The following is a 16,396-nucleotide window of genomic DNA, read 5'->3' as shown; positions in this document are numbered from 1 at the left end:
GGGGAAAGATCTGGACCAGGAAGGAACAGACAAATTGTATCTTTATTTTTATTTTAAATCCTAGCCGCCATGTGCCGGGTGTGGGGCAGTTTGCTAGCACTGTGTCCGATCTCCCAGCAGCCCCAGGAGGGAGGATTTTCATCATTCCCTCAGCTTACAGGTGAAATCAGAACTCAGTGCGTAACCTGTGCTGTGTCACACGGTGGCATGCGCAGGCCTTAGAACTTGGATTTGTTTGACTGCAAAGCCTAGACACCCCCCTCCGACACCATGTCGCCTGTGTGTTCTGTGAATTTGTAGTGATGTCTATGAGGATCGGGTACTGGTATCTTCTGCAAAATGAGGACCAGAGTCCTTGCTCCTAAGCATTGGCAAGGCTCAGGGAAGAGGGAGCCTCGGCTCAGGGTGCCTTCCAGTTTCCTTGGCGAGACCACTGGTGGTGAGAGGGCTGCTTCAATCCATCTCCTGCTGTTCCTGAGCCTTTGACTTGACCTTCACTCTCATGAGACCACTTTCTGATGGTGACAGACAGAAAGTGGTGATCATATGGACGCTGCGTATTTCTGGTCTTGCGATAGGTCTTTCTCAGAATAAGTCAATAACGTGGTGCCTGGTTAGGATTTGACCTCTGCTCTAACTTTAGGGCAGGTGATGACACACGTCTGTGGGTTCAGGCCCAGGAGGGTGACACAAAAGGGTTCTGTGTGTGATCGGCTGGAAACTGGTTGTGATGGATGTTTTGCCAGCAGGATTTTACTGTCCGTGGAGAATGTGTGGCTGAGAAATACCAAGTGGAATAATAATTTATCTTTGGCTAGTAGAACTGAGTTTGGGTTCAATGACATTTGCCACAGAGTTTATCTGTTTTTTAACTTTTCCCTTTAACTCTGCAACCTCTGTATCAATAGTTTTATCTAGCTGGGTGAGTTGTGGGTACTTTTAAATTTGGCTTTAAAAAATGGGATCACATGAAGAGAAACGTGAAAGATGTGGGTTCGGACCAAGAGGGTTAAAGGCTCTGCTTTGCTACTCACATACTGTATCCCCATGGCCCCTACCCTCCATCCTCTACCGCATCTCAGGCCTCCATACGTTCTTCTTCTTGTATCTTTCCTGCTCATTTAGGGTGCTGCTGGATAGTCAGGTGAGTGACCTCATCTCTGGGGTCTGTGAGGGACCCTCACTTTGGTCAGTTAACTGCAGAATTTTGAAGGAAGTTTTAAATCAGATTTGTTGATGGTGACCTTGACCGGCAAAAGAAACAAATTGATGGTCTTCATTCTTGTCCTCCACTTGGCAGCTGTACACCCAAGAAGTCTTTCTTTCAGCGTTATACCTTTTCTGATCCCCCCAGTATTTCTGTATTTCATACTCAAAGCAGGATGAAACCAAATAGTTATTGCCATGGACATGTAGCTCTTAGAAGTTGGGTGGGGCAGAGAATATTTTCACTGTGAAATTCTAAGTGATGTTTGTATAGGACATGTTTTGTGTGCCATTGGTAGAAAGGTAACAGCCTTCAACCACCCCATCTCCCAGGCTCGGTCACACCCTGAGCAGCATTTGTAGGTCTCCATTTGGGAGGTAAGCTCTATCCAGTTCTGTAGACCTCAAGAGTGTGATGACTCTGGGAAAACCTTGTTGTTTTTCCTCTGGCAAGTGGCCACACCTTGTGCGGTTTTTGCAGGGAGAAGGGAAGAAGAGTGATGCTGGCGATGAAAATACTAGTGTTAATGCAGCCAAGCCCTGTTTATGAATGTGTGCACGTGGACCTGATGGTGGCTTATCATGTTTTAAGCTCATATGGTGTATTATGTTTATGATGAAGAGAGACTTCTGGGTGATACCCGACTTCTGTATAATATCTTAGTGTCTTCACTAGTTTTAGTTGCATAGTGAGTCTATGAGGTATGCTGAGTTGAGGTTATATTTTTAGGGTGGGGGAAGTGGAGGCTCAGAGAGGTAAGTGGCCAGCTTGAGATACATGTGAGTGGTAGGTCTTCTCAGTGTTTCACAGAGTTGTTTTGCTCTAAGAAAATTAGGCTGACAACATTTGTGATTTTTGAAGGAAGAGAAGAAGTTTCGAAGGAATGCTGCTTATGTTAATATTAAGCTATACCAAGGCTCTAATCATAATATGACCCAAGACTGGGAATTTAAAGTACCACTGATAGAGGGAGAAGAAGCCATGAGAGTTCAGAGATTTTATCAGTGGATGACAGTCTATCCATCTATTCATCCATCCATCCATCCACGCATTCATCCTTCCGTCCATCTCCTATCCATTCAACTCATCTTTTTTTTTTTTTACAAAAAATGTAGAGTGTGCCAGCTTCCATGCTGGGCCCTGATTCATCAAAGGTAAATCAGAATGACGTGTGGCCATTGAGGGTTTAAAGTGTGGCCAGTTTAAATTGAGAGATGCTGTCAGTGTGAAGTATTCATCAGATTTCAAAGGTTTTATAGAAAAGAAAATGTCAAATATCTTGTTGATACATTTTGTATTCCTTACTTATGAAGTGGTAGTATGTTGGTTGTATGGGGTTAAATTAAATGTACTATTAAAATTAATTTTTCCGGCTTTTTTCTTGATTTCTAGAAACGTGGCTCAGGCTAGCAAATGACAAGTTACCTTTATGGCTTGTGTTACATTTCTGTTGGGTGGCACTGCCTTGGAAGCTTGTTGTCTAGCAGGGGAAGTACGGTACACACCCACGTGTCCTTCTCTGATAACATGCCATTCCCCCTCTTTTCTTCTCTGCCTTACCTTACCTTCTTCGGGCCTCTTAGTCCATTTCAGTCTGACTGAAGCTGTTCTTACCCATGTCTGCGGGGGTCAAAATCATTTCTTTGTAGCCCTGCTCTGATCTGGCCTGATGGTATTGTGCCTGTTGACCACTCTTGTGGCCTTCAGTCTTCCTCTGCCCCTCCGGCCCGTCCTCATGGATGCTTCCCTGACCCTTGTTCCCCTCACAGCTCATAGGTATGGGGGCATTGTAGAGCGTTGTCTTCAGCTCCCATCACTGTCTTTGTGCTCATGACTCCTGGAGGCTTACATTCAGCTTATACCTCCTGAGTCGGCCCCTCTATGGAAGTGCCTTTTGTATACTCCTGTTGGAAATGTTAAAGTTACCTCAGACTCAACCGTCTTAGCATTGTCACCTTAACCAATGATATCCTGCTCTGTCTCTTCATTCACCCAAGCCTGGAAACTGGGGCTCGTTCTGGATGTTAGCACCCTTCCCGTCACCTTTCTCTTCTTGTCATCCTCAGATCTTATCAGAGTCACGTGTGGTAAACTCCTACCCACCCTTCCTCCATCTTCACTGTCCACCTCAGTCCCCACCCTCAACATCTCTCATCTGTAGTGGCTGAATCATTCTTGCCTTCCCTCATCCCATTCTCTGTTCTTCCAGAGCGACTTTACAAAAATGCGAACCCACGCATGCCATTTCTCTGTTCCTAAAATCCTTGGTTGATTTCTTCATTCAGGATAAAATCCACAATCCTGTGCCTAAAGAAGAAGACTCTTGGTCATTTGGCCCCTGCTTCTTTCCATCATCATCTCACTAACCTCTGAGACAGATCCTGCATTCCAGGAATATCCACGAGATTCTCTGTAGCCTCCATGACTTCACACACACTGTTCCCTGGGGAAGACCTCGCTCCTTGCCCCACGTGATCACGGTACCTCCCATATACCTTTCAAGATTTCACCCTGACATCTCTATTTGGAATAAACTTCTGATCCCCGGTAACTCCCCATTTTCAGCTATTTATTGGAGTTTGTTTTGTGTCTTTGGGAACAAAACTCATTTCTTTTAGTTCTGAATCTTCAAGTTCAAAACAGGTATGCAGGAGATATTTGTTGAATGAGTAAGTGCCAAATAATAAGGGTGGAGGTAGAAGCTTTTATAGAAGTTGTGATTCTAGCTGGGTCAGGATGGGAGCCAGGATGCCAGGAGAGGTGGCATTGGAGCTCTGCCTTCAAGTACGGTGGCATGGGGTTGGGAAGATGCAGGGGAAGCCCTAGCGGTCATTCTCTATGTGCGGTGTTCTATAGGGCCCAGGAATCTAGAATAGGCCCCTCCCCTGCTCAGTACTGTCGTTACTAGAGTAAAATAAGGAGGCCAGTCTCAGGAGTCCATCTGGGCTGGTGTCTGTCTTTGGTACTCGACTTGGTTATATAACTCGGCAAAGCTGCCTTCCCCCGGTCTGCAGCGGGCATGGCAGACAGGCACCCCATCCTTGATCGTGAACTGCCCTGGGGGAAAGGAATGCAGAATGATGGCTTGCATTTTCATCTTGACTTCTCCTTTGGAGCTGTCTTTCTGGATAGTAGAGAGGTGACCTCAGCAGCCAGAGACAGGAAAGAGCAAAATGAGTCATCTCAGGCCCTAATGAGGTACATGAGGGACCCCTGCTGGGAGGGTCAGGTGAGGTTGCGCTGTGCCCAGGGTGGGTTTTGCCTCGGGCCTCTAGGCTGCACTGGAGCAGTGCTGAGCTAATTTTACCCACAGGAGCTGACTTTGCTGAAGGGCAGGGCTTGTGACATTGACCTGAGCGTTCTGCGATGCCCAGAGAGCTCCCAGGGTACAGCCCTGTTACGTACGGGCCGATTTTCTTCCTCTAGATGCATACGTTTTTCCATTCAGCGTGCCTATCAGCAAGCAGAGTGCTCAGATGCATGGAGCTCCAGGCTTGGTGGAAGGCGGTGGGGCTGGTTTTGGATCCGGCCTCCACTCATTGCTTACCAGCCGTCCTACCTTGGACAAGTTATATAATCTCTCTGAGTCTCAGTTTCCTCGTTTGTAAAGTAGGACTTCTCGCAGTGTCCTCCGCTGGCTCTTAGGATCACACATCGGGTGACACTTGGCCGGCGTCCCCATGTGCCAGCCACTGGTGCTGCTGCTTTGCTCATAGTGACTCATCTAATCCTCTAAGCAGACCGGTAGGGAAGGCACTCATGCTATCTCTATTTTGCAAATGAGGAAGCAAGGACAGGAGCAGACCTTTCTGGAGGTCTACTCTGTGGAGCTGCACAGAGCAGATGGGCTCGGTCTGCAGCCGGCATGCCTTTGAGGTACTCAAGTATTCAGTGGCAGTTCTGGAAAACAAAGAGGTCAAGCCAAGAATTCTCGGGAAAGAGTCAGCACTTCTGCTGTGAACACTCTTTGTTTTACATGACTTAGAGTTTAAGTTGGCCGTAAACTAGTTTGTGTGGTTCTGATTAGCTTATGCCCTCTATTTCTGTTCCCTAGGTCTGTTAGGCTAATTGTGGTAAAGTGAGCTCTTTTTCTTCCCTCCACAGAGGCCAGGGAGGAGGTCCCAGGTACAGGCAGACTTAAGGCATACTTCAGCAGTTGAAGAAGTCGAGGTATGGATCATCAGTGAGCTGATCTACTGTATCCACCCCCCACCCCGCCCCAGGCCTTCTGTATCTTCAGGCTTAGAGGGCAGGACAGAGGTTCCACATCATTTGAGTGGAACGGAGTTCATTTGGGGAAGAGATGCTCACAAAATTGTTAGAAAGGCTGGAACAGTGGCTGCAGTCCAGGGATGAGGAAGCCACTGCTGGGGCCTCCACACTTATCTCAGTAGCTTCCCTGCTGGTTATTGGATACTGGATTGCCACATGGAGTGGCCTTGGACTCACGATGGTGCTTGCCTATAGAAGGAGGCAGGAAGCTTTAGCCTCACTCTCACCTTGTAGGTCTCACACAAGTACATCCGATGGCTGGATGCTGGTTCACTAGCTTCTAGGCAGTGTGGGAAATGTAGTTTCTAGCAGTCTGCTTCTGCAGTATGAGAAGGTGCTTTAGGGGTGGGAAGGAGTTTTGGTGAGTCCATCAAGAATATGCACCCACCACTACACACTCCTTTAGAAGTGCCTGTGCAGTATTATCCCCAGACACTTAATATGTACAGTTATAATACCTCAATATATTAGGTCTGATGTTCTACTCATTTTTATTTACATGAAATATATAACATTAATACACTTGTTATCCCCAAAATGCAGGCCATTTGCCCAGTTTCAGTTTCTGAGTTGAGTTCTCCTTAGCTTTTTTTTTTTAAATTCCAGCATACTTAACATGCAGTGTTAACATTAATTTCAGGCGTACTGTAGAGTGATTCAGTAGCTTATTGCGTCACTCAGTGCTCGTCATAATGGGTTTTCCTTAGTTTTAATCAAAGTGGTTGATTTGTAATTTTCCTGTTCAATTCAGTTCCTCTTGGGAGTCATGCCCCGGACAGTTGTCTTGTTTACACGATTTGTTCCCAGCTGTTTATTAGACACTTACTATGAGACTGACACTATGTTGGATTTGGCACTGTGGGCGGAGAATTTATGGATTCTTCCATTGGGGACCCTCCCCGGGAAAAGAATGACTAAGTCAGGTACATGATAAGCTTACAGGAAGGTTATGATTGACATGCTGGACTGTAGGCTGAGCAAATTGAAAGAGAAATGGCCCCGACTGCCCTGAGAAGCAAGGCAGGTTTCATGGAGGGTAACCGTGGCTGGGTGGTTCTTGGGTGGGGGCAGTAACATCTGTCCAAGGGACCTGTGCAGATGTGGGGAGTGGTTTTTGTTGTCTCAGGGCTGGAGGCCAGAGCATGATTGTCACTCAGTAGGCAGGGCTGGAGATGCTAGGTGTCCTGTAAGGCATGAGGCACTATATAGATAGCTGCCTTTCTTCAAAGAGCAGTCATATTCCTGTTGGGAATGATCAGCAGGCCTGGAAGGATAGCTAGGATATGTCTACTTGATCTTGGGCTGGGGAGGGTAGTAGTTCAAGCAAAGGGAACAATGCAAGCTAAGAGTTCAGTCTGAGTAAAGCAAAGAATGTGTGCTGAGTGGCAGTGGGAGGGAGTTAGTTCTGGGTGAGAATAGAAGGTTGAGTCCCAGTTACTGAGAAATTTGAGATATCACATAGAGCACTTGGACTTAGCCTCTTGCCATTGGGAAGCCACTTGAGATATTAGTGCAAAGTCCGTGGAGCAGAAACCTAGCCTCGTCTTACCACCGTGTCTCAAGTAGACATCAGTGATGCCTTCTGAATGAATGAATGCCCCTGGCACGTTGTTAACAGGAGTTGGACTCGTTGGTGCCTGAATTTTTGCCAGGTACCGGAGTCTGTGGTCCTGGAAGAGCCCAGCAGGCAGCATTCGGACTTCAGGAGAGTACAGGGTGGCCTGCTCCATGCATCCTGTCTCCACATGAGACAAGAGGGTGGGCCTCAGGCAGTAGTCACATTGCCTCCACTGCAGAGAGAAGCTGATGTCTTAAGCAGCTTGAAGGAGACAGGGCTTCATCCGCTGCCCTCCCTTGTGGACCCTGCAGGCTGCGAGGCATGTGCAGTGCAGACTGAGTCCGCATTAATGCTCCTGTCTCTCAAGGTAATGAAACATTGCCAGTCCCACCAGCAGTTTGCTGACAAGCTTCCTGCACCATGACCATGACTGCAGCTGCTCTTTGGGGAGCAGCTTGCTGGTCCAGGTGGGGATGCTGTCATGTGCTGTGCCCTGGGCCACCCTATAGAGTTCTGGGGGGCCCTTGGACACTCTGGTCAGTTCTCCTTCCTCCTTTCAGGATGGGCTTTGGGGCGTGGGAGGGAAGGCTCAGAAGGGGACTGCCCAGACGTGTGTGAGACGCTACCTTGTTAACATCTCTCCAACATTTCATTATGAACCCTTCAGGAGGACAGAAACGGGGTGTGGATGTGTGGGGTGGCCCCAGGGTCCTCATTTTATGGTTCAGGAAAAGGAAGTGATTTGCCCAGGGTCCCACAGTGAGCTAATGGCAGGCCAGCCCAGCACCCTCATAGTGGGATTTTGAATGTCCTTAGCTGCTGGGGGAAAGTGGGTAATGACACAGGCTCTGAACTTGGCCCATGGGCTCAGCTACTTAACTACCGTATGGACCCCCAGCTTCCTCATTTGTTAAAAGGGTGTCGTGGTCCTATCTGACATTAAGCATTTAAGAAGATGGGGTGTTCGAAAAGATTTATTAACTACAAAGAAATACGGAAGTATTTCTTCTTCTTTTGATGTGGGTGTTAATGGACTGGAAATGGGTGGGACTGTCTGTAGAGAAAGGATGGGGGGTGAAAACTTGGGGATCCGCTTCCTCATTGCACAGAAAAAAGATTTTGCAATCAAATTTGGAGGCATAGCACTAGTGGGGAGATATGGGCAAATCTCAGGGTTGGAGGAAGTGGGGGTACATTCTTCCCTGGAGCGGGGGATTCATGTAGCAAATATAATGGGAGATGTGGCTAGAGAGATGGGTTGGGCCCATCCTGGAGATCCTGGAGATCCTGAATGCTGGCCTGAGGGCTCTGGGATATTATTTCTTGTGCAGTTCATATTACTGGTTGGGGTCCGCTGGGAATACCAGGGTGACCTGGGGCTTAAGCTGGCAGCACCTTCAGGATGGCCAGGGAGCCTAGGGCGAAACTCAGGCAACAGACAGGGGATCGTGCAGTTGGAGCAGGGGCCTTCAGATGGGACGATTCCCAAGTTTGGGGCATGTTTATTTCTTAGAGTGGTTCCACTTTCTCCTTGAGGTTATAATCAAAATGATGATATAGGTATAGAGCTGAGAAGTTTTCAAGTTTCATACCCATTAACTCCTTGGTTCTACCTAAATTAGGGGGAGATAGAAAGGAAGATTGTTCTCACTCCTCTTTTATAGATAAGGAAATGGAGACTCAGAGACAGATGGGATTTTTGAAGCCACTTGGCTGGTTCGTATGGAAGGCAGAAGCGGGGATGCCCGGTCTAACACTTCCTCCTGTGCCAATGACCTGGGTCAGTGGTTTTCTTAACCTTGCTTTCTCCACCCTTCCTTGACCATCTTGGTTGACTTTCTTGGAAGCCTAAAATGGCCTTGGGTTTCAGAGGTTCCCGAAACAAGCTGTAAGATTTTTCACAGATGAGCTGCGGGGAATTGGGAACACAAATGTTTTCCTTCCTCAAGCTCTTTATTGCTGTCATATTGTTTTCTCAGGTTGGAAATGCGCCTGAGAGCACTGAGCCCCAGTCACATCTTGAGCCTCTTCTTTGCTTTGGACACAGTGCTACCTCTTTCCATCTGTGAATTTACATCCATTTATAGATGAGGAGATCATAATGCAGTATTTATCATCACACTTTACTAAGCAACTTACACGCATTAGGTAGCTCTCCTAAGAGCCCTATTTGGTAGGTAACACTGTTACTTCCCATTTTTCAGATGAGAAAACTGAGGCTTAGTGAGATATGAGTAACTTGCTTAGTGAGAACACAGGTGAGACGAAGCTCCAAGTTTCCTAATTGGAGAACTCTTTCCTCCCTGCTATCCCATATATTAGCTGTCTCCCTGGTAAAAACACAGAGCTGCTTAATTAAGGAGGTACAGCTCACCTTGGAGGTTACACCATGAGAGTTGGGAGGTACTATGAAGAGCTCAGAAAGCTGCTGGTTTTCAAGCTGTGCTTTCCTGAGTAACACAGCATTGCAGAACTCCAGGAGTGGGGTTGGGATAGGGGTACTGGGTGGTGGAGGCGGCAAGTGGGGGAGAAGAGCTGGGGAAGGGGAGCTCTGGAATCCAGTCGGAGCAGCTCTGGTGTTATCTCCTTTACAGGTAAGCATCTGCAGAGCATTTTGTTTAAAGGAAGGTCTCTGCTGCTGGGGAGGAAAAAAAAACAGTTTGAAAACCACTGTGCTAGCCCAGTGTGTCTGTTCACTAAAGCTGAGAGACAGAGTGGCTTAGCACCGATCACATTTGTGAGGGGTCCTGGGTTTTTTTTTTCCCTTTTTCAAGGAACCGTGCCTTCTGTCTACCTCCTCCTGAGGCCTTTGGGCACTTGGCTGCAGGTTCAGGGTCACGTAGCCTTAGAGTAGCTGCGGAAACTTGAGGCCACGCCCTGAACACCATCCTTGCCCTGTCTCCTTCACCTTGGCTGTGTCTCCTCTTCAGACCTTGGGAACCTCACTGAGATTAGTTCCATTTCTGTGAGGGATAGAGTGGAGACACAGCCAGTATTGTGTTACTCCCCTGGCCCCACCTTCAAAGACATTGTTTAACTGAAAACATGTGACAATCGAGTGTTCATTGTATGCACAGTGCTGAGCACACAGGCCAGGCTCCTGACTCCGAGGGCCTTCTGGGGAGACAGAAGAAAATCAGGAATATGGTCAACTCTTTTTGTAGAGAGTTATGCTTGTGGTATATAGGATGGTTATCTGTGATAGTTATGTAAGGATGATTTCATCTCGTAGAAATGGGATAGGCAGAGTCTGGACAATAGGAAAGAAAGTTAGAAATTGGAGAGTGCATTCTAGAATTGCAAGGGATTGAGTTTGCATCGGGAGTTAGTTATTCCTGGCCTCTTCCACTTACTGTCTCTGGGACTTGCACAGTTTACTTTTCCTGTAAGCCTTTATTTCCTCATCTGTATGATGGGTAAGATTGCCTATGTCACAGGGTGTTTGATGGGGTCAAATGGGATAATATATGCAGCCTGGTTAGTATAATGCCCAGCACAGAGTAAACGTTCTTTAAATTACGGTTGTTTTTGTGATTATTATTGTTATTTTCCAGTGAGGAGTGAAGGAGACCATTTTTAAAAAACCTGTTCAGAGCTTTGCATCTCAAAAAACAGCACTCTGCTTTCAGAAATAGAATCAATCCAATCACCTTAAGCCACACTAAGTATTAGCTTCAGTTTGCCTGGCTGACTTACCTCTTTTTGTCTCCACTTGTGTGCCCACTAGTGGCCCACACACGTAGCTGGTCACTGGACATGGCTCTTTATTGCCTGGGCTCAAATCCTTCCATTTGCCTGGAAATGTCCTTTGTCACTGCCCCTGTCCCACCCTCATTTAATCCCTGGCCTGGAAGTCTGTGCCTCCCACGGAGGATTCCCTGCTGAAGTCTGAACTAAAGGAGTTGGCCACCTCTTGTCCCATGTTGCATTCATGTCTGCATCTCAGAGCCCTTTGCTGTATCTTCCCTTGGGATTCGGGCACATGCTTTTAATAGGTGATCACACATCGCTGTGATAAATTAATTTAGTGCCTTTCTCCAATGTTAGGCACAAGGAAGCAGATGATAAAATGCAAACCAGAAAACAATCATCACTGAGCTGTGTGCTCATCAGCCTTGGAAATGGATTTCTGGGGAAGCTCTGGCCCCTCCTTAAATGACATTGATGACTTGGATCTTTGCAGAAATTGAAGAGAATCCTGATGACTAGCATGTTGGGAGAGGCCTGAAGGAAGCCAGTCCAGTGAACGCATACTCTCAGAGATTCTTGAGTACCCTCTGCTCCCCCGGGTGATCTGCAGCCCACCTCTGGTATGCAAACGGACCTCTCTGTGGCCTGGGACTCCTGAATTCCAGGTTGAGCCTCTGAGAGGAGAGCTGAGCCGGGAGGTTAAATGGGTTGCTGATTTCTGTCTTTTTAGTATGTGCAACTTGAAATATCCTGTGCCCTTGATTAATTCATGCTTGGGAGCTTCCTTAGTGCTCTCTGGTAAATAGCTCGTTACTGTACGCTTATTTCCCCACGGGCTTATTGCAGAGAGACTGGAGCCTGTGTTTCTAACAACTTCTCCAAGGAGAACATCACAGGTCACGTTTCCGGAACTGAGGCTCTCAGGGGGTCTTCCGTACCTCCCTCTCGGTACTACCTCGCTTTGGGCTGGCATTTGCTTGTAGCTGAAAAGGGAGCGCTGAAAATCTGGACGCTGAGCCTCAGCTGCCAGCGAGAAGCACAGAGAAGGCAGAACCCTGTAGAACGTCAAATCATTTTCCTTTCATTCCCAGAGCCTTCAGGATTCTTTGTCTTGAGAATGACCTCACTGCTTTTTTGTATTTGTAATGGAATGCGCAGTCATTTACAAGTAATCACACAATAATCCCTTACACTTTTGGACCGCCTTCCCGTTTTCCAGAGGGTTTTAACTCTCATTATCTCATTTGATCCTCAGAACTGCTCTGAGAGGAGGCAGAAGGGCCATTTTAATCTCTAATTTTCAGGTGTAGAAACTGAGGTTTAGAAAAGTGAAACAGGTGCCCGGAGGTCACACAGTCTACCTGGCGGAATTGGACCTGGAATCTCAACTAGTCTAACTTCTAAACCAGTCTTCCTTTCGTGATCTACTGTGGGGGTGACCTTGGGAATATACTTGGGCTCACTGAGCCTCCTCTTTGCTGTCACGATATTGGGTATACTACTCCCGGTGGAGTTGCGAGTAGGATTCAGTGAGACTGTCTGGGAAGGCCTTTATAAACTGATAAAGTGCGCTGCTAATGTGAGGCATTGCTGCTGCGTGTACATTGAATTCAAGTAGTGCCATTGGAACTGGCAGAATGGAATATTCTCTCCCCCGCATGGTAAAGACAGAAAGGTCTGCAATGGTGTTGGATGGGCAAGTTGGCCCCACTGTCCTGCCTGCAGGCTGCTTTGTTACTCTGAGAGTGCTTGAGCAGGCCAGGCCCTCTTTTCCTGCAGAACTTGCTCTTAATGTTCTTTGGAACAGCCTAGTCAGTTTTAGGGAAGCAGGAATGGGGATCTGGGAATGGTATCTGTATCCCTGAGCTTTTGTCAGGAAGGGTGGGAATGCACCGTGGGGGAGGGGGTAGAGGTGGGTGGATGAACAGGTCTCCAAGGTCCCTCTCATTTCTCAGCAACTGGAAATTACTAGGGCAGGTGTCATGAGTCCCTAAGGCTGGCCGTCCACATGCAGTATTGGGGGTTGAGAAGGGTTGCTTAGCAGCAATGCTTCCTGGGAAAACCCAGAAAGGTTGGCTTTCAAGTTGACAACAGATGCTTTGAGAGTTAGCGGCACGATGGGGCTGGGAGAAGGCCAGAGTGCCTGAGGGTCGAGATCGTGGGTAGCTTCATTTCTGTATCCAGATTCACCTACCAAAATTCCAAGGCAGTGGAACAGACACAGGTTGTTCAAATAGTTGTAAGGGGCCGGAGGATGAAGAATAGGAGGTTGAAAGGCAGGAGCCAGATTTTGTTACCATATAAGGAAGAACTTTCTATTGGGAAGATGGAATTTACAGCTGCAGGAGGTAATGATCAGCCCCTCACTGGAGACCTCAGGATGACCATGGGGGGATTTGGGACCGGGGCGGGGAGGGCTGTCGGTCTTAGTGGTAGGGTCTTCTCTCCTTTTAAGCTCCCAGAACCTGTGGCTCTCAGTGGTCAAGGGGACCAGAGGTACACATACATCAGGGAATGCGGGTCCTCTTTGTGGGTATGGAAACTTATCTCCAAATGCAATTTTGCAAAATGGAAGGGAGACATAAGGTCTTTCTTGGTTTTCATTCCTGTCCCTGTAGTCTGCTTACTCCTTGGTTTTCACAGTTTCCAGGTCGTCCATGGGCAACTGTTCTCCATGGAATGTCGTTTCCCTCTGCTGGTATCTTCCTGTTTGCGTATTGGAAGGGACTCTGAGCTCCTGACAGGAGGACAGTCTTTCTACAGAACCACCAAGTCACATGGCTCCACATGCAGTCTTCTCAGTTACAAAGGAAGACCATCCCTTTAGCCTCTGCGGAGCTGCCTCTGGGACCTCTTGGGGGTACTGCACTGGCAGGAGTTCTCTACTGAGTTCTGGTTCTGGCATGTGGTGACCCTGTTTCCCTACCTTATATTTGTGTGTGTTTCTTAAACACGCAATGAGCAAGAAATGCTTGCTGCTTTGTGGATATTTAGGGCATATTTGCAAAAATATAAAGTAAATAATCGGGATAACTGTGTCATGACTATTGGGACAGACCAAGTAGAAGCTGCTTTTAGAGCACGTTGCTGGAAAGTTTCAGGTGATCCACCTGCTTTGTAGATGATAGAATATAAGCTACAAGAGGAGAACTGAGTTTTCCACAATCTCGAGTGCCCGACCTGGGCTTAGGGCTTGGGTGCCCTGGTTCCCTGAGTGGTGCTGTTTACTGCTGGAACCTTCCATCTGGGGATGAGAACTAGCAGCCTCATGGCGCAGACCAGGAGGTGGGCAAGGATTCTGAAAAACGGCTCACATGACCTAGAGAAAGCCTTTGCCAACAGTAGAGCAAGATCACTGTAAAATAATAGAACTGCTGGGAAGCCGAGGTGTAGATTCCCTTCTCCAGGCATACCCCTCCTCCCCTGCACTGCCGTTTTCCCCAGCATCCCATCTCTTTCCTTTCTCTTCTGTTAGTTCCGTCTGAAGTCATTTTAGACCAGATCTGTTCCTAACTGACTTTACTAGTCCAATTTAGTTACCAAACACTTCTTGGGACCTTTTTAAAAAAAAAAAAAAAAAAGATTTTATTCATTTATTTAACAGAGAAAGAGACAATGAGAGAGGGAACATAAACAGAGGGAGTGGGAGAGGGAGAAGCTAGGCAGGGACCCTGATGCAGGGCTCGATCCCAGGACCCTGGGATCATGACCTGAGCCAAAGGCAGATGCTTAATGACTGAGACACCCAGGCGCCCCCTTCTCAGGACCTTCTGATCAACAATTTAAATTAGGCATTTAACCCTCTTCCCTCTCCCCCACTCCCACAACAATGTTCTCCTGAAAGTCTGGTTTTATTCTGGGTTTTCCTGCCTGGTGTCTGTCCTATGAATAACTCATGCAAAAATTAAGTTCCCAGGAGGATTCTTGGCCCAAGGGAGTCAGGGAATTGGGGTCAAGGGTGGGGATTGTTTTTGGCCTCATCGGCATCAGAAGAACTGTGGACTGGCTTCTTGGTGACCTCTTCAGGTACATCCCCCCCCACCCCAGATGCCAACCCCCTTTCCTCTGAATTAATAGATTGACTCCATAAATGTCAAACGGCCCTATTCCTCAGGTGAACGTAAAGCCTTTCAACCCAGTCATTTCCTTGTTTGGGCTGGGGAGCCTTTTTTCGTGGAACAGGACAGCCTGTGGAGAAGTTGAGACTCTACTTCTTTTGGAGTTAATCATTTACTCCGAGTAAGGAATTGTGTCATAAGTGGGGGCATGTTCTTCAAGTGCCAGGGGAGAGAAGGGTGATTTTTTCTGACATCCTCTGGCCTGCTTCTCCATATATGGAAATGTTTACCCACCACACTGATCTATTGGAAGAGAAGGAGGTGACTCAGGGTTTAGGAGAAGCAGAATTTGAATTCTTGTTTCCAGAAACAAAGTCGCCCCCGTCCACCACCCCCCACCCACCTCCGTCCCCTCCATTCCTTTGCCCCTTGTTCTGGAAGCTGAGGAGAGAATGTGTCAGTGCTGTTCCCCTCGGGCCTTGGGACCACCTCTTTGCAGTGAGACTCAGGGTGTGTGAGAGGGAGTGAGGGCCGGCGGAGGGCCAGCTGCCTGTGGGGCCTGACTCGCGTGAGTACATCATTATTGATAGAGAGAATGGCAATTCTGCTCGCAGACCTGGGGCTCGCAGACCTGGCGCTTGCAGCCATGAAGGCTTGCAAGGCCATGAAACATGTTGCTGGGAGCGCTGGCCACTTTAATTTGGGGTGTGGACAGCTGCTTTCCCAGGGGAACTCTTCTCACAGTGGGATTTAGAGACCGACTCTGCCCGAGGGAAAATTCTATTTGTATGTTAAAAAAAAAAAGAGATATTTCCTCCCACCTGAGGCCTGGCCAGAGATGGGTAGAAAGGTAATTTGGGAGTATTGTCCGATTGCTAGGGCTAGAGCCAGAAGCCAGAAGGACGTTTGTGGACACTTGGGGAAGGATAGTTTTAGCTTGAAAAGCAGAGTTACGGTTGGCCTTAAGAGCATAAAAAAATATTGCTATCTATGCAGCATTTATATGGCTTCGCAGTTCGGATTAAAATCCTGGGGTGCAGGATGTTGTGACGGTGGATGGACTGGTAAAGCTGGAAGGGGCCTTAGAGACCACTGGGTTGGTCTGCTTTGGTGTGTAGCAGGATGGTGGGCAGTGGAGGCTCCCGGGGGCACAGCTGACTCACCCTGTGGCTACAGGGCCGATTAGTGGGGATTGGAGCCCAGGACTCTTGGCTCTCAAATCATTCCTCCTTCCATTCCACTTCAGCTGCCCCCGCAGGCAGAGGTGGAGAGGAATGTGCCCGTTTTGCAGGTGAGGAAACAGGGACGCTGGATGCCAGAGCTGTCCACGCTTACCCATCCCATGGGTGAGACAGAGCTAGCACCTGGTTCAGCCAGTTCAGACCTCTTTCTGTCATGTTCATGGGCTCAGATCCCTGAATTTATTTGTAAATTTTTCCTTTTTTTCCCCCTTTCTCGGTTTCTACTTCCTTTTGTTTTGCTTCTGGTCCTGGGAGTGTTATTGGAATGTGAGTTGTTGCCTTCTGATCTGCTCTGCTGTCTGTCTCTTTTTCTTGCCTGAAAGGGGATGACAGCTTGTCCAGGCTGCAGAACTGAGTAGTGGGGGCCCTT

At 47.8% G+C, this 16,396-nt stretch overlaps 1 protein-coding gene across 7 annotated transcripts in view; it reads left to right on the top strand.

Annotated features, from left to right (window-relative positions):
• Window positions 1-16,396, top strand: part of LPP (LIM domain containing preferred translocation partner in lipoma) — a 644,971-nt gene that overhangs the window by 36,375 nt on the left and 592,200 nt on the right. Inside the window, exon 1 of one of the 7 annotated variants that reach the window (XM_032359805.1) lies at window positions 15,122-15,353. The exons of the other annotated variants lie outside the window; for them this stretch is intronic. The gene's annotated coding sequence lies outside the window, so the exon portion shown is untranslated. Of the gene's footprint in view, window positions 1-15,121; window positions 15,354-16,396 lie in introns of those variants that run through there. 7 annotated transcript variants of the gene reach the window in all.

Source organism: Mustela erminea, chromosome 1 (assembly GCF_009829155.1).
Source record: "Mustela erminea isolate mMusErm1 chromosome 1, mMusErm1.Pri, whole genome shotgun sequence".
Classification (NCBI taxonomy): Eukaryota; Metazoa; Chordata; class Mammalia; order Carnivora; family Mustelidae; genus Mustela; species Mustela erminea.
Note: the sequence above shows the minus strand (reverse complement) of the source record. Positions and strands in the feature narration are given on the sequence as shown.